This window comes from Ambystoma mexicanum, chromosome 1q (assembly GCF_040938575.1).
Source record: "Ambystoma mexicanum isolate Mex_15411 chromosome 1q, UKY_AmexF1_1, whole genome shotgun sequence".
Classification (NCBI taxonomy): domain Eukaryota; kingdom Metazoa; phylum Chordata; class Amphibia; order Caudata; family Ambystomatidae; genus Ambystoma; species Ambystoma mexicanum.
Window position 1 is genome coordinate 395806782 of NC_090922.1, and position 26130 is coordinate 395832911.

Below are 26130 nucleotides of genomic sequence, written 5' to 3' on the forward strand. Positions count from 1 at the left end.
GAGATAGGATTGAGAAGAAATACAGGGTTCCTGACTGTGCCCCAAGTGTCAGAGGTCCCAGCCTTCACCCGACTCTGTGGTCTCAGCCGTGGCCAGAAAACAATCGGCGAACCCGTTGTCTTCGTCCATCGTTTCCCTGCACCAGGAGCGGAAGAAACTGGACGCAATGGGGAAAAGGATCATATACACTGGTGCAAGCACCATTAAAGCCAGTAACGCCCTGGCCATTTTGCCCTGCTATGACCGGGAACTATGGTATAAACTGGGCCCTATTTTGGACTTCTTAACTGACAATAAGAAAGTGGAAGCTATGCCGCTGTTCCAGGATGGGGAAGCGGCCTTGAAACACTCCATTACAGTGGCAGTGGACATCGCAGACACAGTTTTCTGGCAAATGGGCAACAGAGTGTCTCTTCTGTGGCAGGGATGGCTCAAAGCCACCAACGTTCAGTCAAAAGTGTTGGACATGCTCTTTGACGGTGAGAACCCTTTTGGAAAGACCGTCGACGAGTCTCTGCAAGTGATCAAGACGGACACAGAGGCGGCATGTTCGCTGGGTATTGTAGGAGAGGCATGGTATCACAAGTATGATGCTGACACAATAGGTACAATTTGTAAAACCTTAATTGAAGTTTTTGGGGTTAGAAAAACTCCTTCTTTGCCTTATAACTAAGATGGGAATAGTCTCGACCATCAAACTATAAACAAAACAGTCCTAGTGGAGTCCATCAAATCAAAACAAAACCTAATGCCTGCCCTATCTCTTGTACAGATAGTGTATAAAGGAGAAATGTATGTAAAGGAACAACTCAGTGTTCAAATTAATAAATGTGGCTGAATCAGCTCTCCTCCCCACGTTAGACCACATGGAGTAAAGCGGTCCCTGTAGGCAGGATGACACACTCTGGCTTGGGTTTTCAACACAATAAACAGTTCCAAAACGTGGATCGAGTCCCGCTTGGCCTTCCATGTCAAAGTCTCTCTTTCCAGTCTTCCAAATAATGTTTCAACAAAAAGTTCATATAGGCCCCCCTCTGTCGGGCTCAGACCTCTTCAAAACACAGTATACGTGGGTCCCCCTTCGTCTGGCTCAGACCTTTCACAACAAAGTTCACATAGGTCCCCCTCCGTCAGGCTCAGACCTCTCGTAACAAAGTTCACGTAGGTCCTCCTTGATCAGGCTCAGACCGCTTTCGGATGTCAAAGATCTTTGAATGTGCGTGGCTTTCTTTACAGACCTTTGCAGGACCACTTCGACCACATTCGCTTTATCGTTGCAAACAATGAACCTTTCACAGAGACTTTCAAGTGGGATACTTCCTTGTGTCGGACCACTCTGTTTCTCAGTATAGTTGAATCCATAGCCAGCCTACCATCAAGCTCCTCTTCGAAGAGCAAGTCATCCACCCCGGCAAAGCTACGGGAGAGATCAGATGAGCCAAGGGCAGAGGAGAAGGCGGCCACGCAGCCCAAGAAGGCTGAACTGGCACAGTCAAAGTCTTCGTTGGTGACTTCATCGACGGCTACCACTACCATGGCAGCTACAGGCGCTGATCCTACGAGGGTGGCACCCGCGGCGCAGGAAGTGTCCCTGCCCCCGCGGCATGACAACACCGCAGAGGTCTTGGCCAAGACTGCAGGTACCCCAGAAGGGGTTAAAGAACCGACCCAGACCGTGGTTCAGGGCCCTGAGGGTGGCAAAAGGGGGGGTGGCGAGAAGGCCCTGAAACAGTCCTCCCAAGTCGCTGCTCAAACTATGGAGGTTTCGTCCACGGACGACGATGATCAAGAGTCTATGCATATGGTCCATGAGGTCAACGAAGAAGACGGTGCAGGGCCTAGTTTTCCATCTCAGCCGAGGGACATTTCCTTGGACATTCTATCAACTCTCCACACGTTGGTGTCGGAGATCCAGATGAGGATGCCCCTGTTACCCGTACCTGCAGTGTCCTAGTTCCTGATCAACCGCTGAAGAAAAGAGAGTAAGCGTCATCTCAACCTCCTCCACCACATCGGGCCCCAACTCCCCCAGGGTCTCTCCGGACAGCGAGGGGAAAAGGATGGACACCATTGGAAAGAAAATGTTTTACACTGCAGCAACCACAATCAAGGCGGCCAACGCCCTAGCGATCCTAGCCAGGTATGGCAGGGAATTGTGATACAAACTTGGACCGATTCTGAAGTTCCTCCCTGACGATAAGAAGATGGAAGCCCTCGCCCTCTTCCAGGAAGGAGAGATGGCATTGGACCATGCAATCCCGGTGGTAGTGGACATTCACGGACACAGGGTTCTGCCAGATGGGGCCTGTCAACAGGGACGGATGAAGGCCACTAACTTCCGTCAGAAGATCCAGGCGAAGGTACTGGACATGCCCATTCGACACAGAGAATATTTTTGGGAAGGCCGCCGGTGAGTCCCTCGGCAATCCAGCAGCACCACCAGTCTTCTTTTTGCTCCTCCAGTGGAGTATCGAGCAAGTCATCAAAAGGTTTCTCCATGTACAGCCTTCCTGGACCTCAATGCAAGAAGCCTAAAGAGGCCGCTCCCAGGTCTACGGTAGCAGAGGACAGCGTCGCCGTCACCCGCAGGGCAGGACACCTGCGCCCAAGCAAGCCTAAATCGTCCATGTTGTCGGGCCCCCACTCATGCACCACGGTGGGAAGCCGGCTGACGAGTTTGTCAATGAATGGAGAAAGATCACCACTGACAGATGGGTGCTGGATGCTCTCGCCCAGGGTCACACCTTGGAGTTTCAGGTGCAGGTGTCCTTGTATTCCTCCGGTTCCCCGTCAGGAGCAGCACATCCCTCAGCTTCTGGATGAGGTACGATCCATGCTACGAAAAGGGGCTACGGAGCTAGTTCACCAATGGCTCCAGGGCGCTGCAGTCTATTCCAAATACTTTCTAGTCAGAAAGAAGACAGGGGGCTGGAGACCCATCCTGGACTTACGTCTGAACAAATACTTAAAGTCCCAAAAATTCAGGATGATTACGTTGCAGCACTTGCTCAGCCAACTGGAGAAAGGGGATTTCTTGACATTGTTGAACCTGGAGGACGCCTATTTCCATGTCCTCATTAACAAGAAACATCAGAAATGTCTATGCTTTGTGGTGCAGGACCAGCATTATCAGTTAAAGGCCCTACCATTCAGTTTGAAATGTGCCCCAAGAGTGTTCCCAAAATGCCTGGCACCAGTGACGGCCCATCTACGTCTACTGGGTATACACGTATATCCGTACCTGGACGACTGGCTGATATGGGCCCACTCACGGGAGCTCGTCAACGAACATACGACAGCGCCCGTCCAACTATTGACGGATCTGAGATTCTCCGTCAACTATGCGAAGTCCTGCTTAACGGCATTGCAGAACGTGCTGTTCCTCTATGCCAGACTCAACACAGTGTCTTGCCTGGGGTCACCCTCGGAGGAGAGGCTAGCAGCGATTCAAGGAAAGGTGCAACAACAGTCGTCTGCGAAGATGACCATGGTGCAGGCTATCAGGTCGTTACTGGGCATGATGTCCTGCATCTGCCTCGTCCACCTCTGCAGTTTACAAATGCGACCCCTGCAATAATTCCTGGAGGCCTGTTGGATACAGGTGTCCGAAGGTTTTACAGACAAGATCCCTCTCAACAAGAAGTTCCGATGGGCGATAGAGTGGTGGGGGGTCCGGTACTATATCGCCCAAGGCATGGGATTTCAAACCCCCCCCATACCAGGGGACGGTTACCACGGATGCCTCCCTGGAAGTTTGGGGAGCGCACACCGGACATCTGCATGCCAGAGGCCTGTGGCTGCCAGAGGAGAAGGATCTGCATATCAACATCCTGGAACTACGGGCAGTGTTCTGGGCCCTCAAGTCATTCCTACCGTCTCTGAAAGGTAAGGTGGTGAGGATCTTCATGAACTACACCACCACCATGTTCTACATCGATAAGCAGGGGGGCACTCGATCCCCGGCGCTCTCCAAGGGGGCCCAGGATTTGTGGCACTGGGCCGTCGGAGAGGGGATGTTCCTCGTCCCTCTTCACCTGGCGCGAGTCACGAACACCATTGCAGACTCCCTCAGTAGGGAACTCCGCTCCTGCCATGAGTGAGAGCTTCATCAGGATCAGGTGGCCCGCCTGTTTGTCGAATGGGGCAGACCCCAGATTGATCTGTTTGCGACAGCAGTGAAATCCAAATGCCAGAAGTTCGCCAACAGGTTCCACCAACCAAGGAGCTTAGGGGACGTGTTCTCCTTCCCATGGGCAGGACTATTTCTGTACGTGTTCCCTCTGTTCCCTCTCCTGCTATGAGTCATCAACACACTCAGACGGTGCCAATGCAAGATGATACACATGGCTGAGGCGTGGCGAGGCAGATTTGGTATCCGGACCTTCTCAGCCTGTCAGCGGCACCTCCAGTCAAGTTGCCGGTGGCTCAGGATCTTCTCACCAAAGATGGAGACGCCGTCCCTCATCACGAACCAGTATCGCTGAACCGGAAATCTCGGCCCCTGCAGCCTTAGGGTTTGGAGGTTATTAGTTCCCTGTGAACTGCAGGGAGGTCCATGCCAAGGCCAGGGCATCGTCGACTTTGAAGTGCTACGGCCATAAGTGGAAGCAATTTGCTACGTGGTGCCAGTCACAGAAGATTACCCCTCTGAGGGTCACGGCTCCTCAGATTCTTCCCTACTCGCTGTCCTTGCCAAAGGCTGGGCCGGCTCACGCATCCATCAAGGTACATCTGGAGGCCATCTCCCGCTACACTAGTTCCTTGCTGTGGTCCCACAAGTGTTTCTCAAAGGCCTTTTCCGATCCTTCCCTCCGGTGAAGGCTCCTGCCCTGGTGCCGGAACTCAACGTGGTTCTAACGAGACTCATGGGGGCCACCTTCGAGCCTATGCATCAGGCCCCACTCAAATTTCTTTTGTGGAAGATGGCTTTCCTTGTGGTCATCACCTCTGCCAGGCGTGTAGGTGAGATCCAGGCCCTATCCTGCAAGCGTTCCTGTCTGGTGTGCCCCTGCTGGACATCTGTAGGGCTGCTACGTGGAGGTCCATGGACACCTTCACGAAGTTCTACTGCATCGACAGGGATTCCAGAGAGGAGTCCAGAGTCGGTCAAACAGTAATACACAATCTGTTCGCTTGAGGTGAGTCTGTTACAGAGGTAAGAGTTAATTGCTTTAGTTGAGCCTTGCACCTCCCGTGCTTGTGTAATGTTGTACTGCGCTGTATTTGTTACTCATGAGCATGTGAATCCATGCCAGACCCCATGCTGGAGAAGGTTCAAGTTACTTACCTGTAACTATTGTTCTCCAGCATGGGTCTGGCATGGATTCACATGCAAACCTTCCCTCTGCCCCTCTGCGGCTTTTCTTGGTCATACTGACACTTTACGTGCTTACCAAATCTGAAGATGGCTGCCAGAGGCGGGGCTTAGGGAGAGGACTGTCACTGGATGAGGGCAGTATGACCCAGAGGACAGTGATTGGTTTAGAGGAGAAATACAGTTTTAAAGTGAAACAGTTTTTTCTTTTACTGAGGATTCCCAGCCTGACGACGGGTGTTAGGCAGAATTATATGCAGTACCCTTTGGGAACACTACACACAATTAAGACTACAAGTGACAGTACAATTTCACCTTTGGTACAAGCCTGTACTACACAGTTATAGTGGTAGTGGTAGTGGTAGCAGTAGCGGAGCAGCCAGACTTATCTCAAGAGTAAGTGAACAGTACAAGAGTTAGACAAAGGGCAGCAGTTACTATGGTTCAGGCAAACACTGACTCAAGGTTTCTAAGTAAAAGAATATAGATGTATTTACTTATCAGTTGTATAACAGTTCACCTTTCTAAGCAAGTCAAAAATCACAATCATAAATACACCACTTCCCTTAAATTCCAGACAAGTTAAGCTCACAAAATGAAGTGGGAGCAAAATGGCACTCCAGCAATTTAAAAGGAAGGGAAAGACAAAGTTATTAGCAATTAGGTAAAACAAACAGGTAAGTAATCAGTGCAATAGAACAAGAGAGACTACAATGATGAGATCATATAGAAAAGGCTTAGGGCCAAAGTCAATGGGACAAAAGTCTTTTGCTCAAGATCACACAGTTCAGGGTAGTGTGCGGTAAAGTTCGTGGCACAGATTCCAGACGAGGTTAGTTGGTCGAAAAGTTAGTTCAAAGAGAAGAAAAGCCCTCGGATTGGAGAAAGATTTCAAATGCTTTCACCGCGGCTGACCGAAACGGACAACCGGTTTTGCACAGTACCTTAAAACAGAGAGAGAGCTGTAGCTGAGGCGGATATTCCTGGTGGTTCCTGCAGGCTCACGGTTCCTGAAGTGACTGTCGGACTGACACAAAGTAGGAAGACTGGAGGGTCCTGCGCCACTCAGGGAAGAAATCAGCAGCAGAGCAAATCAATAAAAGGTGCGCTCCTTAAAACCCAAGCACGGTCCGACTTTCCTGGCTATCCGGGCCACTGTAGCTCTGTACAGCGAATTCAACCAGAGGAGGGGTCCTGGCATCTAGTTTGAGCAAACTGGTTGGTCCCACCAGCTCAAGAGAAGTTGTTTCCGGGAGGATCTTCTCTGTCGTCGGATTTGGGGATTCGGACCTGCAGCAGGGCTTCACCGGGCGGTTCAGTCGTGATAGGGGTCCTCTTCTTCCAGTTCCTAGTTGGTTCTTTCGTTCCAGTGGCGACTCTGCTCTTCCAGTCCCAGAGACCTGATTTTTATGCAGTTTTCCCCCATTCATACAGCCTGGCTGTCAATCACGCAGCAGGGGGGCTGGCCTGGCAAAGCCAGTCCCCTTAGCCAATCAGACAAGAGTGCGACTTGGGTTACTTAGGCAACCCATGGCAGGGGTCCGAAGATCCCTCCCTCACATCCTGTCCCACTAGACTATCAGGCGCCTTAAGGGGCCCTTCTGTGCAGAAGCCCATGAAAAGACAGCGATCAAAGGAATCATCCCCCGTTTGGCGCACAGAGAAAAACACGAGAAAGACATTAACAAATAGAAATGGCGAATAAACCCAGCCAGAACCAAAATAAAATGGATTTGGTCAAGCGGGTTTATGTTCGAGGCTACTACAATAGCCAGGAACAATATCACGGTTATATAAGATAATCGCGGTAGGAAAGTTAGGGTAGTTACCACTGCCACCAGCCAAGTCTTAAAGTTAAAGGAGCGAAACAAGGCTCCAAGAGGCACAGACAAAAAGTGATAAGAATTAACCCTTTCCAATACTCCATGTAAGATGGGGTGTACTGGGTCTGTGGTTTAAAGTGACTATATAAAGTTAATGGCAAATGTACATGTTTCGGGGGGACAGGAGTCAGCCCCAGAAAAATGGAGTCAGTGGGAAGTCACAAAGACAACCCTGTGTCACTGCACTGAAGGTGCTGTGCAACACACACAAAAAGTGGTGCACATGGAGTAGGTGAGGCTCCAGTGCCCAAGATCACACAAACAGTAAAAATACACACAGCAAAACACATGTAAGAGTGGTAAAAAAAGGTTCACACTCTTACCAGGTGAAAGAAATAAATCCTAGAAATCCAGCAAAGCTGCTGGGGGACTCTTTAGGTAAGGGAAATCTGCCATTTATGAGAATTCTCCTTAACAACAGGGAATATTCATGAGCATGTGAATCCATGCCAGACCCATGCTGGAGAACAATAGTTACAGGTAAGTAACTTAAACCTTGTCTTATTACAGGAGACCTGGGCAGTAGACGAAGTCCCTGTTGACGGGTTTGTGGCATAGTTTATAGCGGCATGGAAGAATCTTTGGGGATGCTTCTATGGAGGTCTGTCGATTTTGCTTAAAATCCACTTAGTGAATTGTTTCCCTTGGAGTCGTCTCATCCATTCTTGGAGGCTGTAAGAATCCGCTGGATGGGTGGAAATGACTTGTTGATGGTCAATTGTCATAACAGTCCCCATGCGTTGTTCGCTAGGGGCTGTCTCTTGGTGTTGTCCCCTGTTAGCGAGGATATGGTCAATCTGGAAGCTGGAAATGGGTTCTTTTTCTTTCTGGGGGGGGGGTTTATGCCAAGATGTGCGGTGGCCCAGGAACCGCCCTATTTGACTCTTCAGAAGATTATCTGGCTGTGATACCGATTCCTATTATGAGGGATTTTCCTGATGACATCCGAGGCAACTTTACCTTCTCGTCATCCTCGGGCCGCTCAACAATCAACTACATATGTGTCCCAGTAAAATTCTGGGACCGTGTCATTGAGTTTAAGGTGTTGGGTGACATTTGTAGTGAACATTTTCCCATCCGGCTTGTGATCAAAATACAGGGTATGCAAGCATTGCCGGGATTGTTGTAGCAGCCAGAGGTGTCCCTTGATGGCAATAAGTGTAGACTAAAATGGCAGCTAGCAGATGGAGAGAGGCTGCAGAGAGATATTGTCATAACCAACCGGCTGGAGTTGGATAATTTCTTCTCAGGTGGCTCAAATCAGAATGTTATTCTAACCAGCTTTGTATCACTTCTGCCCAATTTAACGGCCTCATTTACCCTGAAGGTTAGCAAAAAATCAGTAAAGAGGACTTTAGGAAGCGGAGGCCACCCAAGCCAAAGAAGAAACCACAAAGGATCCCCTATGCGTAAAAGTGTATGGATGAACTAGGGGCCACCGGTAAGTGACTTCAGTACTCACCGCCTATAGCTTAGTTTTGGTCCAAACTTTGCATGTCTGGAATGGGTCGTCATAGGTTTGATTTGCTAGTTTTAGTTTGGCTTCAAAGTGCACAGGTACTCCGGGTGCGAATGCAAGACCAGTATGGACTAGGAGCTGCACTTCTCAATTCGGTGATGAAGAAAGAAAACAATGATGCAGCTCATCTCAGGGCACAAGAAGGAACACGGGAAAACTGCCTCCAGCGACGTCACTGTAGCACAGTGAAGCAGGGACTTCAAAGTCTCGTGATCTGACGCAGCCTCCTATCTTGTGACCCAAAGCGACTGGGACAACAACATTTGGTGGAAGGGTGCGTTGCAGTGCAAGCTAGGATTCCCGAAAGGTTTGTGTCGAAACTTGACACAGCAACACTCCTGCACGGTAACCAAGGTTTGAGCTGGACAGCTCACTGGATGGCCCAGGGACACTACCGAACAAGCTCTTTTGCAGGGTAGCCAGGAGGCGTTGAGAGTGATTAGTCCCACCAGCACCCCCGCAGGTCTTCTGAGATTGAGCGCAAAGCAGGGCTCCACCGGGACAATAGTGGGATTCGGGTGCTAATCATCTTCTGCGTGTTTGTGGATGTTCTGAGCTCTTCTGGATACTTGGCTCTGTCTCCAGGTCAGTTTTGACCTGTTGCTGATATACTGGTCTGCATTCAGGACCCCTCCTCATATCCAAAGTCTGGCGAGTGCTTGCACCCGGCCAGCCAATGGGAAGATCTGCCCCTTTCATGCACACCAGCAGTGGTCCAATCAGCAACCACTGGGGTTCTCATGCACACCAGCCATCCTGGCACCCGTAGTGTGGATTGGGACCACACAGTTCCATCCCACTTCCTGGGTACCTACACACGTGACCTGCAGGAGCAGGCGAAAGAAGCGGCTATCACTGGCAACTGCATGCCCAAACAAGGAAGTCCTGGGGCAGGATGGCCAGGGGGAAGGCCAAAGGACAAAATGGCCAAAGAAACAGACAAAGGACCTTGTGGTACGGCCATAGCTGACATTAGCCACAGTCATGAGCCAAATGCGGTAAGAGTGCAGCTGAAGGCTATGCTCCACTGTAAAAAGTCAGGTCAGGATACTGTAACAAAAGCAAAAAGTTTGGGATGGTCCATAAATGGAGGGAAAGTTGCATTCAGAGAAATGTTTCCTAACGGTGCCCACCCAGTCTTTAGCTATTTAAAAAAAAACATAAAAAAAATAATAATAATCAAAAATAAGACTCACTCCTGGTCTGCCGACAGCACATACAGGAGCGCGTCTGTCTGTCTTACTGTCCCGGCTGCCTGACTGCCAGTCCCTCCCCAGCCACTCATTGATTGGCTGGGGCAGGACAGGAAGTCAGGCAGCCGGGACAAGATGTCAGGCGGACACACGCCTGTAAGTGCTGCCAGCACACCAGGAGCATGCCCTTTTCTTTTGTCCCTCCCCAGCAACTCATTGATTGGCTGTGGCAGGACTGGAACACTTCCTGGTGGTGCTGTGAGGCAGCAGCGAATTCAAAAAGGTAAGTGTGTGCCCCTTTGTTGCCCACTATCTGCTTTTCTTGCCCCTCCCAATACCCTTTATCCCCTTTTGTTGCCCCTTAACCCTTTTAGCTGTCCCCAGAGCCATTTTGGCCCTTTATTTGAGACAGTCATATTTAGCCCCCTTAGCTGCCCCCAGGCTCGTTTTCCCTTCCTCTTGACCCCAGTCCCATTTAGCCCCTTTTGTTGCCCCCTAAACACCTTAGCTGCCCCAGAACCGGTTTGCCCCTTTCCTTGACCCCCCAGTCCCACTTAACCCCTTTTGATGCCCCTCAACCCCTTTGTCTGACTCAAACCCGTTTTGCCCCTTTTCTTGATCCCCAACCCCTTTAGCTACTTTTGATGCCCCAAGTCTGTTTTTCCCCTTTTGTTGATCCTCACTCCTCTATCCCCTTTTCTTGCCCCAATCCATGTTAGCACTTTTTTCTTATACATCCCAACCTCTTGAGCTAATTCTCTTGCCCCACCCCTTTTTCTTGCCCCCACCCAAACATGCCCCTTCCTTGTTTCACGTGACATTTCCCAGCCTCGGCTCATGCTTGGCCCTAAGAGCCAGGTAAGACACCCAGGCACTACCCTTCCCTGGTCCTACCAGCTCTGCCCTGCGCCCATTGGAACACCTTGGCGTTTAACTCTGATGGGGCCACTATGTGGCATTTATGACAAGTACTCCTTTATATAGTCTTGGTTCATTAGCAAGGCTCTAACTTGAAAGGGATATAATGAGGTGGGGAGCTGTGTGCCAGCCTCTGCATTGGGCTTCAGACGGTGCAAGCAGCGCTCGGCCTTCTGCCAGCTGTTAGGGAGCTGAAGCTCCTGGTGCCACGAGAACGTCTCTTTGAGCCATAGCACTGGCGTGTGCGTCAGGCCAGGTGTGAAGTCGGCTTGCCAGCAAAGCCGCGTCCTCCTCACCACTGCCCAAATCGACTCTCCTATCAAAATGTGTTCACTGTAGGGGGTCTTCAATTAACCCTCTCGAAAGCAGTAGGCCTCTTCAACTGATATGCCCACTAATGATACCCTGCGTATCCGTAATTTCCAGTTTGACCATCAATTATGCCGTGTGTTTTGTGCATTTGATGCTCCCCTCCCAGTGTTAATTATAACCCGCAAGACTGTTACAGTTAATTTTATGGTAAGCATATTGTCTTTTCAAGGCTCCGGATCAGCTCATAAATTATCTTGAAGGTAAAAATGCAACTTGGGGAACTAGTTAGGAAAATGTCATCCATCTCGCTTAGGAGGTGCAGCTGCTCCTGTCAGCTGTCGCCGGGCTGCACTGTGAAGGAATGATGGTGGGTCAGGTTTAAGAGGCTCGCCCGCGCTGTCACCGAGGAAGCAGGCTGTCCTGGCCCTGTCAGGCGCTACCTTCTGCGAATCCCCTCGTGGCTTCACTCCTCAGGCAGGCGGCGCAGGTGCAGGCTCCCCTAGCTGTCTCTATTCATTACTTTACAGGAACTTGTTTTAGTCGGGCAGGTACGGAGACCTTTTCTCCTCTCTGTTGCCATGATGCGCACCGTCGCGAGAAAGGCGCGAGGGAGTGATAACTCTATAAACAACTGCGTGCATCATGCAGGTCCGGAAGCAGATCTGCTCCTTCTGTCGACTCAGCACGTGCCCTGCCTTTTCTGTCGCAGCAGGGGTGTAGCCAGGGCGGCTTGCCAGGGTGGACTGTACATTATACACGCGGGCCCAGGACAATGGGCCCTTGAAATTAACAGAGATGTTTTTTTAGATTGTTTTCTTTGTAATGGTCCCAGGCCAAAGTTTGAAGTACCCTAGGCCATGGTAATACCTTTAATCGGGTTAGGCCCAATTCACTTCATCACAGTTAATACCAGTAGCGTCTGAACATTTTAAATAATACATGTAAATAGTACTCAACTAAACAATGTTCAGCTTATCGAGTAAAGATAAAAGAAGGAGTTGGTACTGGTAGAGTTTGAGCACTAGGCATATTTTCTCTTCTGTAGCAGAGCAGTAAAATGCATGCAAAGTAACTGCTGAATATGAAAATTCATAAGTGTATTAAAGGTATAAAACCAGCAAAACGCAGTTCACTTTTCTCACCTAGCATCATTCCTTTGTGCACATGCCTGTCCCTGAAAAAAATACAAAACAGAGCTCTCATGTCCTATTCTGTAAGTCTTGGTATTTGTTCTCTATGGCATTTTGCATCCCTGTACATATTATAAATGCAGGACTACATTTACCAGAATTCAATATGAAGATAACCTAACATTTGGAACTGGTTTATAATTTCACATCTGATATAATACAAGTTGAGGTTTGTGCAAACTACCCAACGAATACATGTACTTCTTTCAAACTTGAACACAACCCAGTAGTTTGCTTGTAGTTATTGTTTGGGATATGGTACTATGCCAAATGCGCCCAACATTGGAAAGGTCACTACCAAAGTTGTTAAATCCTTTGCAACAGATGGTCACTCAACGCCTCCAGTTTGGATCAGAGCTGGGAATATCACAGATGATGCTTTTGTTTGCTTTAGCAACAGAGTTTTAATGCAGAGGCTCCTGGTGCTTTCCATAATGGTAGAGGACGCCTTGTGGGAAAGAACCCTTCATGTGGATGTACAGCTCCTGTGAAATGTGCGCTTGTAGCGTGAATATCAAACATCCTACAGTCAGAAAAGGGAAATACTTCCCAACAAGATGTGTGTTTACCACTGTGCCCAGGCTCCATTTGCATTCTTGGCAGGCAACGACATTGGTTAAATGGATGTATTTCATCTAAGCGAGTAAACCCAACTGCAGACAAACATGTGTTACTTCATGTCTAGACTGGCCTACATTGGTGCGGTTTGGCTGTGTTTTCTTATTGTGGCATGGCATAGGGGAAAAGCCAACTGAAGGTATGTGCTTACTGGGGAAACTGCCATATATTGGCAAGCCAATGTGGACATGTAGCATTATTATTTGTCATTATGCACAAAGCAAACATGAGTATGTTCTTCCTTGGGAATACTGGCATACATTGGTGCAGCCAGCTTCGAAATGAATGGGCAAAGCCAGCATGAAATATTTGTATACGGGCATGTATCGTTGGTTAAAGCATCATGAAAGTACTTTGGGACTCTTGGTGATTTGCATCTTTTGGGGTTTTTCATGAGTTACCCTACAAAACCTATTGCAAACTTTCTTTAGGCCTTCCTGCTGGGGCAGTGCCAATTTGTCCAACCCTTACTGCACATGCCCACGTTTGGCTTGACAAGACTTTTCCAGAGACACATGGGCATATGAAGTCTAGCATGCTGTGGAGAGAAAGCTGTGGGCTCTTAGGGATGCCGCTCCTGCCCTCTGAGCCCGCTATTGCTTCATCCACAGTGAGCAGAAGGACTCCACCAGTTATGTTATTAGGTATTGTACCGCACCCGCTGCCATTGTCATGGTCTCCCGAAGCAGCCAACACTGAGTGTAATGGTCCTGTAGCTGGAAGGGGAGGGGGGCTGGGGGGCGCCTGCATTCTCCGCTAGCCAGTGTTTACCAGTCCATCAGTCCACTGGCGCTGCGTGGAAGGTGTTCTCGGCAATCTACAGGAACCGAGTTGATGTATAGCGTGTAGGGTGCTGTGTGGTTTATGACTGGACCTGATAACTACCGCGCGACTGGTCTCTGTTGAGCAGACTGGTCCATCAGTCATCGGTATCGCACACAAAGCCCAGGTTGGCTTTGACTAATTAGTGTTCAGCAGCATCCGCAATGCGTGTTTTGAATAATGGGTCACCAACTCATGCTTTAATAATTTCACTGGCAAATCTGTATTTTCAGACTTTAACGAGTAGGGGCCGTGTTTGCAAGATGATTTTGTCACCTGGTTTTGAATGGCCTGTGTGTTCATGGTGACCCAGCCAGGTGTCGAGCCCTTTGAAAACAGTCCGGACATAAAAGTGCGCCATGTGCATGTTTGTTCGCATTTGCATGAGAAATTTGAAAAGGTTGTTGTGCCATTTAGCAAACCCTATCCATTCTCACAGATGGTCCTGCTCAGGTGCGATTTTAATTAGGAGGTAAAACAAAGCCCTGCACAGTGTGGAGGGGGTGCGGACTATCTGTCATGCTTTGAAAGGCTTCATGTTAATTGTACTGACGCTCTTGTTGTGTAGGAACCAAATAGCCTTGTTACTGCCTGGTGGAAATAAAGCGTTTGTGTTTTTTCCTCCATTTTTCATTGGCAAGCTCGAAACATACGCGTAAAACAGGAGTCACAGTTTCATATTTTTCCAAAGCTGTGAAAAACATCTGGACAGAGGCTGGCATGATTTTGAGGTGCACTAGATCTCGATTTATCGAAGAAACGTTTCTGAGCTATAAGCAAAACTAGCTGGACAATAATTTCGCAAACTGACAAAGGCCCTGGGATTTGCGGGGCTCTGGGCGGCAAAAGATGTGCGGGCCCCCCCTTATTTTCATATAAAGTGACATCAGTGATATTGCAGAAAATGATATCACAGAAGGCGTCTTTAATACACAAAGGTATCATGGGAAGTTAATTTAAAGGTATGTTGCCATGAGTAATGCAGGGGACAAAATACACTGTTACGCCCGGTATATGAATTGGTAGGAATATTGTTTGAAAATAGTCTTTTTGAAACTTTGCTTTGAAAACACCATCTGACTGTGGAAGGCGTTGCAAAAATATATTGATTGTGTTTTGCCAACTGAAGTTAACTGCTGTTTTTGTAGAAGTTTCAATATTATTTTTATATTTATTGTGTATATATATTTGGGCATATTGTTAAAACTAGCAATACACTTTTATTTCAGAAGCTACAGATAGTTTGTTGCGCCAATAACTCAAATCAATGCAATGTGCCCCAACCTACCGCCACAGGGCCACTGACCTACAGGGCAGGGGCACTACCCCATCCTGAACAGTACCTATGCTCGACCCTCCAGACCGTCTATGGCTTTCCGACCTTATCCGCATCATATTGGACAATCAGTTGAGCCCTGTACCCAATCGAGCCCTTAGTCATGCCCTGCAATTTGGCCCGGGACAGCCGCCAACAGCCACTTTCGAACCCGCTCTGAAATATTTAGGATGCCCCCTGCTGTGCCATTCCCCCTCATTGTGTGATCCTTCAATCGTCTATACACATTATTTCCACAGATCACAACAGCAGCCCATGGCAGAAGCCAACTGGGATTTGCTTGCACCCTCCTGGCCGATTGGAATGCCACCCTACTCGCCTTCCGTCTTTGTGCGGCCCACAACCCTGATGACCCCCTAATCGGCACGCTGTGATGTTTGGGGGTCAGTTCGCTGATGCCGGGTATAATTCTGTTCCAACACTTTCCCATTCACAGGCCTGAGAAGTGACTTGCACCCAACGCCTTCCTGTTGCAATTCCCATATTGAACTATTGGAATACATTCATTGGGGCAATCACCCCACAATCCTCTAGCCGACTAACAACATGGGGGAGCAACTCCTGCGGCCGCACCGCTGGCGTGTCCAACGATGGACTAACACAGTGGTTCCTACATAGACCCCCACTGGAAAACAAACATCCACGAAACCCACCACTCTGAGCCGACATAACTGAACACACCGCAATCACCAGCTCCACTCCTGACAAAAAAGGGGAGGTGGCACATCGTCCACCACCCTTTGGTAATGATCTCTCCTCCCGCAGTCCCTGGTGGCCCAACGCTCCCTGCCCGACTTTAACTGCGACCCCACGCCTGGCAGGCTCCCGGGTACCAGGTCTGCCACCCAGGGACAAGAATTCATGAAAACTAACCCCTCCTCCCCCGGGAGTGAAGACCAACCATCTGTCTACTTGCATGGGGCAATATCCCGTTGGCCGCACTGCCGGGCCACCTCTGGAATGCCCACCATTGGTGCCATGGTCTAGCTGCAACCCACACCCGACTGGCTCCACACCCCTGGCGTGCCAAGTCTCTCCATCAAAGTTCCATAAGGGAGGAACTCGAACGACCTGGCACACACTTCCCATGTGTTCACTCAACCACTGCTGCACAAACACACTGTGTGCTCCCACACACGAGCCCTTGTCACCAACAGCCTGACATCTCCTCGCCAATGCACCGTGTGCTCTCGTGCACCCCCCCTTCCTGCACTGTAAACTCCCTTGCCCCTATGCAGTCACCTGCCCGGGAGCACTAGGGAAACCTCACCTCCCAAGCCACACTGACTGTGGATTGTCCCGCGAGCCCCCTTTGCCATTCAATGGCAATCACACTGGCCCCACACCAACCACTGCTGCTGACTTTGCTAGTCCGTTAGACTGCTGCCTGCACCAATCCATGAAACACTGAGGTACCATGCATGTACATACGTTCAAATAGCACGTAAAAACTAAATCCTATCGCCAGCATTTAATAGTTTTACCATGTCACCCTAACATATGCCATGGTACAATGAAAACGTCGCCCAGTACAACGCATACATCTCGATATATCGCTGTTTCTCTGATAAACACGATGAAGTTCAGTAATCGCGACGAAGACCTGTACATGGACATAACAGTGATTCCCTCGCATTCCAGCAATCAAGAAGCGTGGCAAACAAGGTGCATAGCAATTCCTGGGCAATCCCATATCGCCCTAGAAAAACGAACTAAAGTGTTACCCTCAATCTCCGATCGAAATTTTGCTAACCGATGCTCCATGCCAATCCTGAAAGACAACCACCTGTTTTGCCACAGTGAAACATGACATACCCCCAGGGCTGGCCTTAGGGCAGGGAGGGCCGGGCGACTGCCCAGGATGCCATTAGTCCCCACCACACCAGCTCGGGGGAGTCTTTCAAGGGCTCCCTCAAGCTGGCCTAGTGGGAGAAGGCACCCAGGTGCCCTATTGTTATTAAATGCACCCGCTGCAGCGGGGCGCATTTAATAACAATAGGGTGGTGATGCCGAAGCATCAGCACCCTATTGCGATGATTATCTCCCCACTCCGACGCGGGAGCGAGGTGCTTTTCATTGGAATAGGGCGCTCATGCATTAGCATGCGAGCCCTATTCCAGTGATTAACTCGCTGCTTAGGCACCGGAGAGGGGGAAGAGGGGCGCCAAAGCTTTCTTAAACTGCCCGGGGTGCCGCCCGCCGCTAAGCCCGGCACTGCATAGCCCTAGTAGACACCAGTCCCCCAAACCATCGAGCCAAAAGTGAAATATGGACCCAACATCCAAAATCGCACGTGTAACAGGTGCCATCATTTCCCAATGCATTTCGAAATAAATGAATCCGCAGGTGCTATTGACTGCACCGCTAGTCCACCAGCTCCCTAACGGCATGTCTGTTTGTGATCACCACTGCCCTGTAGCTGTCACCCAACATTATTTCCCTGACACCATATAGCCAGTAAACATCTCTGGCACTCGACCCCCCCCTCCCACCCCCACAGGTCATCTCCCTGAGCTTTCCCACTGCACATCAAGTTCCACTCTCCATCAATGTAAAGTAACAAGGGACTCAGGTTACCCCACCTTTTCGGCACTTGCCGGTAGTTTTTTACAACACAAAACAGATCTAGTTTGATCTGTACATGCAGAAAAGATCACCAATGTAACATTTATACAATTAACATCTTTATTTTTCAGGATTGTTTAATAAAAAACGACTAGAGGCTGTTATACTTGTTTTACCATGTTAGACCAAATACACTTTTTGGTTCCCACACATTGTGTCATATTAAACATTCATATCACAAAATTGCAGTATGCGTTTTACACAGTGAGAAGTTAGTACTGGTGGTGACCTAGAGTATGGTTCCCATAACCAAACATCTATCTAGTCGACACTGTTGGTGTTTCTAGCATGAACTAATACTGTTAGCGTTCTGATGCTGTCTTCAGGACTGCTGGAGAAGGGCTGTGGTGTGTATCTTGCTTGGCCACGCCTATTGTAGGTGGTGAATCTAGAAGGTGGGAGAGTTTAAAATGAGAACATTGGTATCTTTGTGCTAGGTTGTGAATCCCTGGTGTGTGTGAAAATTTCTACCTGTACTGATTGCTTCAGTGCCTCAGGTTGGAGAATAATTTCTTTCTTTCTTGGGCGGTGCCTTCTATGCGCCGTAAATGATTCAACCTCTCACAGTAGTTGGATGACTCATGTGGCTGCTAGCCTGGTTTGCTGAAAATTGATGATAACACAGGATTAGAAATCCATATAAATTCTTTTAACATTCTGTCATGGCTTAGTCAATTCTATTATTTTAATTATTTTAATGCTTTATTTACTGTGGGGAGGGCCATGTTTAGTAAAACGTGCCCTGGACTCATGTATTGCCTGTTGGCTCGGCAAGGCAGGTCCATACTAGTGGATTAACTAACCCATACTTGTACTATCATTGATGGGTTCTTGACTGCAGTCGGAGGGCCATGTTTTGTGAAACCTGCCCTGGACCAAGAGATTTATTCACCCACACTTGTGTAATCATTGATGGGCTCACAACCAATGCAAGATATTTGGTATACCCAATTGTGTGCACACATTGCCACCCCCCATCCGTGTGAGCAGCCACCCCCCGGTTCCGTAACGACCAGCCGTCTAAATTGATTGCGATCACCGGGGCCATGAAACATTACTCGCACCCTTATGCCACAGACACTCTACAGTCTGTAAATATCTCTGGCTCTCACCACCCACCGCGGATAATTGCCCATTGTCTCCCTGAGCTTTCGTACCACACTTCCGGTTCTACACTCCATGAGGACTGGTTCTACACTCCATGAGTACACTCCTGACCAATGCAAGATATTCGGCGTACTAAATCCCAGCATGCATAACCAAACACCCGCCATGTTGGCAGCCAAAAGCCATTACCTGAAAACGTTCTCCTGCTAACTGCCCCCCACCTGTTGTGGGGGCCGGCCATTGGCATCAAGCCGGCCCCATGTGGGTGCTATAAGACACCAGCACCAGGGAGGCCCAGTGCCTCAGGGGGTTGCCAGGGAACCCCCGGTCTTAGATGGGGCCAGGGCGGCCCATGCCCAGCACATGCAGACCACGGCCACCTTGCTGGCAAGAGGGCAACCTGGCCTGCAGACCCGTGCTCGCACGTTGTGGGCCTGCAGGGCTAAATGGGAGACGGACTCAGGCATTCCTTTTTGGGAGTCCGCAGCCGTTATACTGCACATGCCTGCAGGGGCTCCTTTTATTTGCGTGGGCCCACCTTAAAAGGCAAACACACGTGGGAGGGCCACAACACGACACACACTCCTCCTTTTTCATAAAAAGCAAACAAATGTTGCTGAACCATAAATGATTTCCTCCCCTGTTACAGAACGACAATATGTATACCACTCGGGAATTGAGGGATAGACAACTAGTAGGATGTGCCACTGCTACACACATAGGGACTCACATAGTTGCATACAAAAGACACATGTCAACACACTCTAAATATGATCAGCAGGTTATGCTCATGGTTGGTGAACCGCCAGTGGAAATGGTGGCAGTTCTGCCACCTCTCTCAAGACCCTTTATTAATCCGGGGTAAGTGGGGCTGTCCCCACTGAATGACGCCATTGCTAGCATCTGGCACCATTTAGAGCATGCCTACAAACTACGGGAGCACAGCTTCACATCCATTTAACTGGGACCACTTTAAGCACATCATTTAAATCCAGGCTCACAGCATCTAAACATATGTTTACTCCGACCACTTGCCGGAATGCAGGAGACCAGTTCACTTGGCTTCAGTGTCTGTTCAGATCGTCCTTACTATGGGTCTCGGTCCGTTGATGGTACTGTTCACAAACCGGCAAAGCCGCCCCTGGTGCTACAAGGGGCCACATCGGCTTAGCCCCATGATGTTAGGGCAGACAGCAAGACGCAGGTAGCACGATCCAGGCTCAGTCAGTCCCTTGATGTTGGGGCATGGGGTGACAGCATGCTACTCAGTCCTTGCTACCGTGGTCACGGTCCCGCTGGCAGCAGTGTTACTTTCTTGCAGTAGCACAGGAGGGCGCCAAGCACTCTTGCAGAGCTGCAATCCTCACTTGCCTGTCACGCTTCTTCTTGGTGGAGGGTGTCAGAGCTGTCGGATGTTGGTTGGCCAGACACAGGTGACAGGGTGTCTAGGACAGAGGCGGATCTAACGGTTGCCAGACAGACCAATGGCGACCGGGCCCCTGTGCCAGGCCCCGCCCCTTTCACGCAGCACAGGGCCCTTTGCAGAACAGGGCCCTTTCTGTTGGAAGTCTTGGATGTCACTCCAGAGTCCAGTCTCCTTTCTTTCTCCCTTCCAATCCTAGGCCAGTGTAGGTAGTGGAACCTGAGAGACGACCGTGACGTAGACACGTCTCATGACGTCCCTACACTGGCCCAGGATTGGAAGGGAGAAAGAAAGGAGACCGTTCGATCCACCTCTGCTAGGTGACTCAGTGTTATGTGCCGGTGTGGTGGTGCCACGAGGAAGGAGTCGCCAATCGCCATTGCCCGGGCCTAGCTGTAGAAGAGAAGGTGCTGCTGCTCGAGTCGAGGGAGGCTGCCGTCCAGCAGTCTTTGCGGTCTGCTGCTGCTGCTTACTAAAACAGGTAAGCTTGGCTATTGTGGGGTTGGGGGCTGGATGGTGTTTTTTTATTTCCAGTGTTTTTTTGTTTCCAGTGTTTCTAAGCATTTGTCTGCAGGCCTTTGCGTGGAAATGGATGTATTTATTTAAAGGGTGTGTGTAATCCGTGCTATGCTACTGTAAGCCGCTTCATGGCGCTGGAGGGAGGGGTGAGGAGTGGAAGGGGATACAGGTTGAGAGGGAGGAGAGATATGGCAGATTTACTATTTTTTATGTTGCCAGTTCTTCCGAAACTAAGGGGTGTGTAACTCTGTGTTTTCGTTTCGTTTTAAATTCATTGTAGAGTTTAGGCTGATGTGTCCTGAACTGCCCGCCTCCTTGACTGTTTGTCTTTGCTGGGCCTCGACATAGCTACTGCTGTGGGGATCAAATGGGACACGTAGGTGGTTGGCCTCTTTATTGACGGAAATGTGCAGCTGCAACCACCGCGCACATTCCATACTACTTGGCCTCTTTGTGTGGGGGAATTTCGGAATTAGCGGATTTCGGTGGGTGATGCTTAGCTATGGGGCTTGCCCAGGTGTTAAAAGCAGTGCAGTCAGTGCCCATCCAGTGATTGTTCTTTCTTCTCTGGGGGCGCTGGGAGAAGTCTAGCCTCTCTGCTCACTCAGTGCTCGGCCATAGGGCCTCCCACCCATTTGCTGCTTGGCCTCTCAGTGACTCTCCCCTGGTGTGGTGAACTCTGGAAGGCCTCGGCAGTCATTTTTGTGATTCGTTGTCTAATTTGTAATGTGTGCCCTGGGCTGGATGTAGTGACGGCTGCCCGTTTGATATGCTGCGTGGCCAGGCCTTGGCTGGGGAAGAGTACTCTATAGAGTTGTCTTATGGTTATTGCGGCCCTGATTCAGTGAGTCAGAGGCTCTGGGCCCAGCTCAGAGGGGGAGTTCATGGACCGCAGTAGTGCGATGCCACCAGGGGCCCACCTCGTTGCCTCTGTGTCTCTGTATCTGTGTTTGTCTTTCTTTCTCGTCCTGTCCGCCTTCTTCTCCCTTCCCCTCCATCTCGTTCATCTGTTTCTCTACAATCCTCTCACCTGCATTGTTATCTCACCCCATCGCCCTTCCCCTTTACCCACGACCTCCTGTTCCATCCTATGTTCTGTCTTTCTTTCTCTTAACTCACTTTATATAATCTTTCTCACTCCCTCTCCTAGACTCCGTTTTTCCTTATTCCTTTCTCCTTTGTTCACATCCCTCCATCCCACTTCTCACTTGCCGCTCTTGTTCCTCTTTCTCATCGCCCTTCTCTAGCACCCATCATTACCTCTCTCACCTTTCATCATATTCCCCTCGTCCCCCCTCCCATCCGCCTCAAAAGCACTCTTTGTCCCCCTTTGTTTTTCTTGCTCTCTTTCACTCCTCACTCCACAGCCCCCTCCCCTTTCTCCCCCCATGGATCGTGCACCAATCTGGTTTGAAATGATTGGCACAAGACAAGCAATGCCACGCCTGATATAACTAGAACACATCTGACGTATATATCTGTTGCAAAGAGCTAGAAGCTCAGAGGCTACAACCAAAAGGCTAGCTAGCCTCGAGTCCAGAAATTCCCGATATTAGCATAGCCCAGATCTTTTCCAAATCTAGCAACACCCCTGTCTGAAAGGGTGGACTTGTGGGGATAGATGGGCCTCTGTGAAACGTGACTATTTAGGGATCAAACACGTGACTCGCCACCCTAATTTGCTGTTGAGATTCAATGGGCGTACAAGGGCATCATGTGCATGGTGTAGCAGTTGCTACCCTGGGTTGCTGCTTGTCAACCCCTCACCCCCACAATGAAGCATAATCGGGACACTGATAAACTAAAGAGAAATCTGCTTTTGTCTTTTTTCAAATGTTACTGTCTGTGGTCAAAGTTAAAAGTCATTAATTTGAGTTTCATGAGGGGTCCGAGAGAGATTCAAAGTTCTGAAAGGTAAAGCTCGACTGGAGCGTAACTGACCCCTAGGTAACTGTAATAAAGACAACTTCATAAAAAATAGCTTTTGTCCCTAAAAACCCATTGCCATTGTGCACTTGTTACCACAATTAACTCCGCCCACCCAAAGCTCTGCCTCCATGACCCGCCCACCTAGGGCCCTGTGTCAGGTGCTGCCCACGGGGCCCTTTGCCTTAAATCTGCCACTGGTCTAGGACATTCCTTTTCCTCCCCAAGGCAGGAGTCACTGCTGTAAATAGGGCAGCAGTCCTGGCCAGTCCTTCTTCCAGGCAGGACAGTTGGGCAGGTGACGTCCCAGCTCGGGGTTGACAGGAATCGCACCTGGGGTCACATTGGCCTAGGCCATAGATGGTGGGCCTGGTAGGGCAACACTCGTGGCAGGGCGTTGGGGCCACTTGCTGCTTGGGTCACTCTCCCAGGCAGGAGCGTGGGCAGGGAGCCGCCAGTATCAGAGGGCGCACACCAGTAACAGGGTGTTGGGGGACACCTGTCTGTCGGCAGGGCATGTTGCACCTGATGAATCTCCCCACTCTCTGTGGTGGATGTGGGACAGGCATCAGGGCACTGCTGTCAGGGCCTTTAGGCTGTGCCATTCACTTCACTCTGTCTTGAGCTCTTACCACGGGGCCTGCATGCAGCACCCAGCCCCAGGATTGCAGTGCACTCTTCCCAAGATCTGTCCAGGTGGTAGACCTAATACTGCAGCATGATGTATAGACGAGGTGCCTTTCCAGTGCACCTGGTTGTTTGGATAACCTTCACTTAAACTATTCAAGCCTGCCATTGTGAACAGATGTACTCTTGCACAGCACGTCGTTCTCGTCTGGTGCCGGGACTGGAATCATGTACCTATTTATTCTGCATGGCCAGGTGGCTCCAGAAACGCAGGATCTGCTTTGGGACAATGGTGGCTTTGGATTCGGACAGTTCTTTCCTCTTCATGTCTCTGCCCCGGCCTGGAACGCTGCATACTTCTCCAGCGGACCTTGTTATTCAAGTCACCCAACAGCCTGAAATATAAGTTTGCATCACTGTAAAAAACTGCTCCCCTGAACCGTCTTACTGTAGGCCGCGACACGTGTACTCGCTTACCGCTCCTCTCACTCTCAGGAAGGAACCCCTCTCGGTACTGCAGTCATCTGCCTATATTCATATAAACGTTGAAAACATGCACAGCACACTTCATGCAGCGTACCCTAACTGCTTAATAATGGACAACCAAATCAATGTTCTTGTAATTATGACCACGCATAACCCATGCACAACGCAGCCCTACCCGTACCCGTAACTTGATCTGTCTAGGTAAAAATCTAGCCGCTGGCCGTCGTATCCCTTAAACATTCCCAATATATCCCATTACTGTCCCCCAAAGAGCTGTGATGCCTGAACCGGGACCAGCACTTTGGGCCTGCACTCTAAAATCCGATGCTCCACCGAAAGAACTACGCATGCTCACCCTCGTAACTGACCTCGGAACACCCCAGCTAAAACAAGGGGGTGGGCTGGGACTTGGAAGGAGCTACCCATGCTTCCCCTCGACCGACCGCAACAAACCTCGGAGTGCAAACCCTGCACCCCAGTTACGACCCATCCTCGAAAATTACAGCCATCTGCACTATAACTGCGGTACAACACACACTACCTCGCACGCCATTCGCACATACCAGCAGGGACATGCCAGGGGTAGCGGAAGTGACATCACACAACCCTTGACCTCTGATGACATCATAGGAAGTGATGTCATCTGACCCAACCCAAAGTGACATCACGGGACGCGATGGAACATGACCTTTCACCCCTTGACAAAACAATAAGTTGCATCACATTGCATTGTTTCTAAGTACACTATGAAAAATATTGTTACGGTATCACTGTAAAGTGATACACATTGCATACAAGAATGTATCACCATATGTAATAACCATATGTATCGTTAATATCAGTGCGTATAGGCCCATATTACCAGATTACTGGAAATGCAAGCAGACATCCAAGGCCAAACAATAATGTTGTGTTATTATATAGCACTCCATATAGAACAAATATACATACAATGTCACCCAATATTGATATTGTTGGGACTCATTTATCAGCCTCAGCAGGAAGTAAGGCTGAGCTGACCTTGCCGGTAGTGGAACTTGCAGATCACACACACATTGCAGCAGTGAGCGCTCTACCCACTGAGCTATCTTAATGGCTATAGCTAGCAGAAAACTAGCCACGCCAATAGCAAAGAGCCACGTGCTCTTTTGTTTTTTTATTTTTTACATTTTTGTTTTTAGGGGTAGCAAGGGAGACTTCAGGGGTTGCAATTGCGACCCCTAAATGATGTCGTCCCTATGTACCAGTAAAAACTCTACGTCCGACACAGACTCATTCTTGGGTACAGAAAACCAGACACGCTTGCTCACTGCAATCAAACCGGTCCCTGCTGTGCCCCCTGCAGACCGACCCACACGGACCGTTGAGCAAGTTTTCCAGCGTGACCGTGAGCTCCTTCGCCACTGGGAGCACCCGTGATCTTGGGAGTGCTGATCAGGGCAGCAGCCCTCTGCCAAAACAGAAATCGGTGACCTGAGTTGCCTCTGTAGCTACAGCATTCTCTGCGGGGGAGGCAAAAGAGAGGGAGAGCACCTTGCGCTCCCTCTCTTTATACCGCACCCGAGACACCCATGGCTTTTACTGCGAAGTGCCGCTGCCTGAACGTGATGTCAGCATGCTGCTCGGCAGCAGGATGATTCCCCCCCCCCTCAATCTGGGGCCCCTCAGTTCTCGGCCTGTCCCCACGCCTCCCAAGCCTATTGTTAACTGCTGTTTTTGCAGAAGTTTCAAAATTGTTTTTATTATTATTGTGTATATATATTTGGCCATATTGTCAAAACTAGCATTATGGTTTTATTTCAGAAGCTGCAGATAGGGATTATTTTTACTGTAAAAAAGATATAATCCAAGGAGGTTCCAAGGCTGTCATGTTAGGGCAGGGATTGGACCTGGGCCAGACAAGGCAGGTTGCGTCTACTGCAGGATTCCCTCATACCTGGGAGACCTTGAGGTAGTGAGAGTAAGCAGTTTTGCCGGTCTACAAATGTTAACAAAATGAATAGAGCCCAACTCTGGAAAAAAAGTGGGGGAGCTCAATAATATATGCATAGGTGCAAAGTATATGGAGATAGAGGGTGCAGTTGTACCCGTTCTCCTTGACCAACGGGGGCAGTAGTGTAAGTTTGCCCTCATTGAGATACTGCAAAGTATTTGCATGGGGGGGGGGGGCACCAAAACCAAAAAACGAATATATATAGATATATGATTTGAGTGCCGTGCTCATTTAGGTCATTGGGTGTGGCAGGGTTTCAGTCTCCTCTAATGCTGGGTTCAGACTCAAGGATGTTGTAGCATGCATCTTGTAAAATGTG

General features: G+C 49.5%; 1 protein-coding gene across 1 annotated transcript in view; it reads left to right on the forward strand.

The window, feature by feature from the left end:
* Positions 1–26130, forward strand: part of FTO (FTO alpha-ketoglutarate dependent dioxygenase) — a 2588464-nt gene that overhangs the window by 1454336 nt on the left and 1107998 nt on the right. The window lies entirely within an intron of this gene.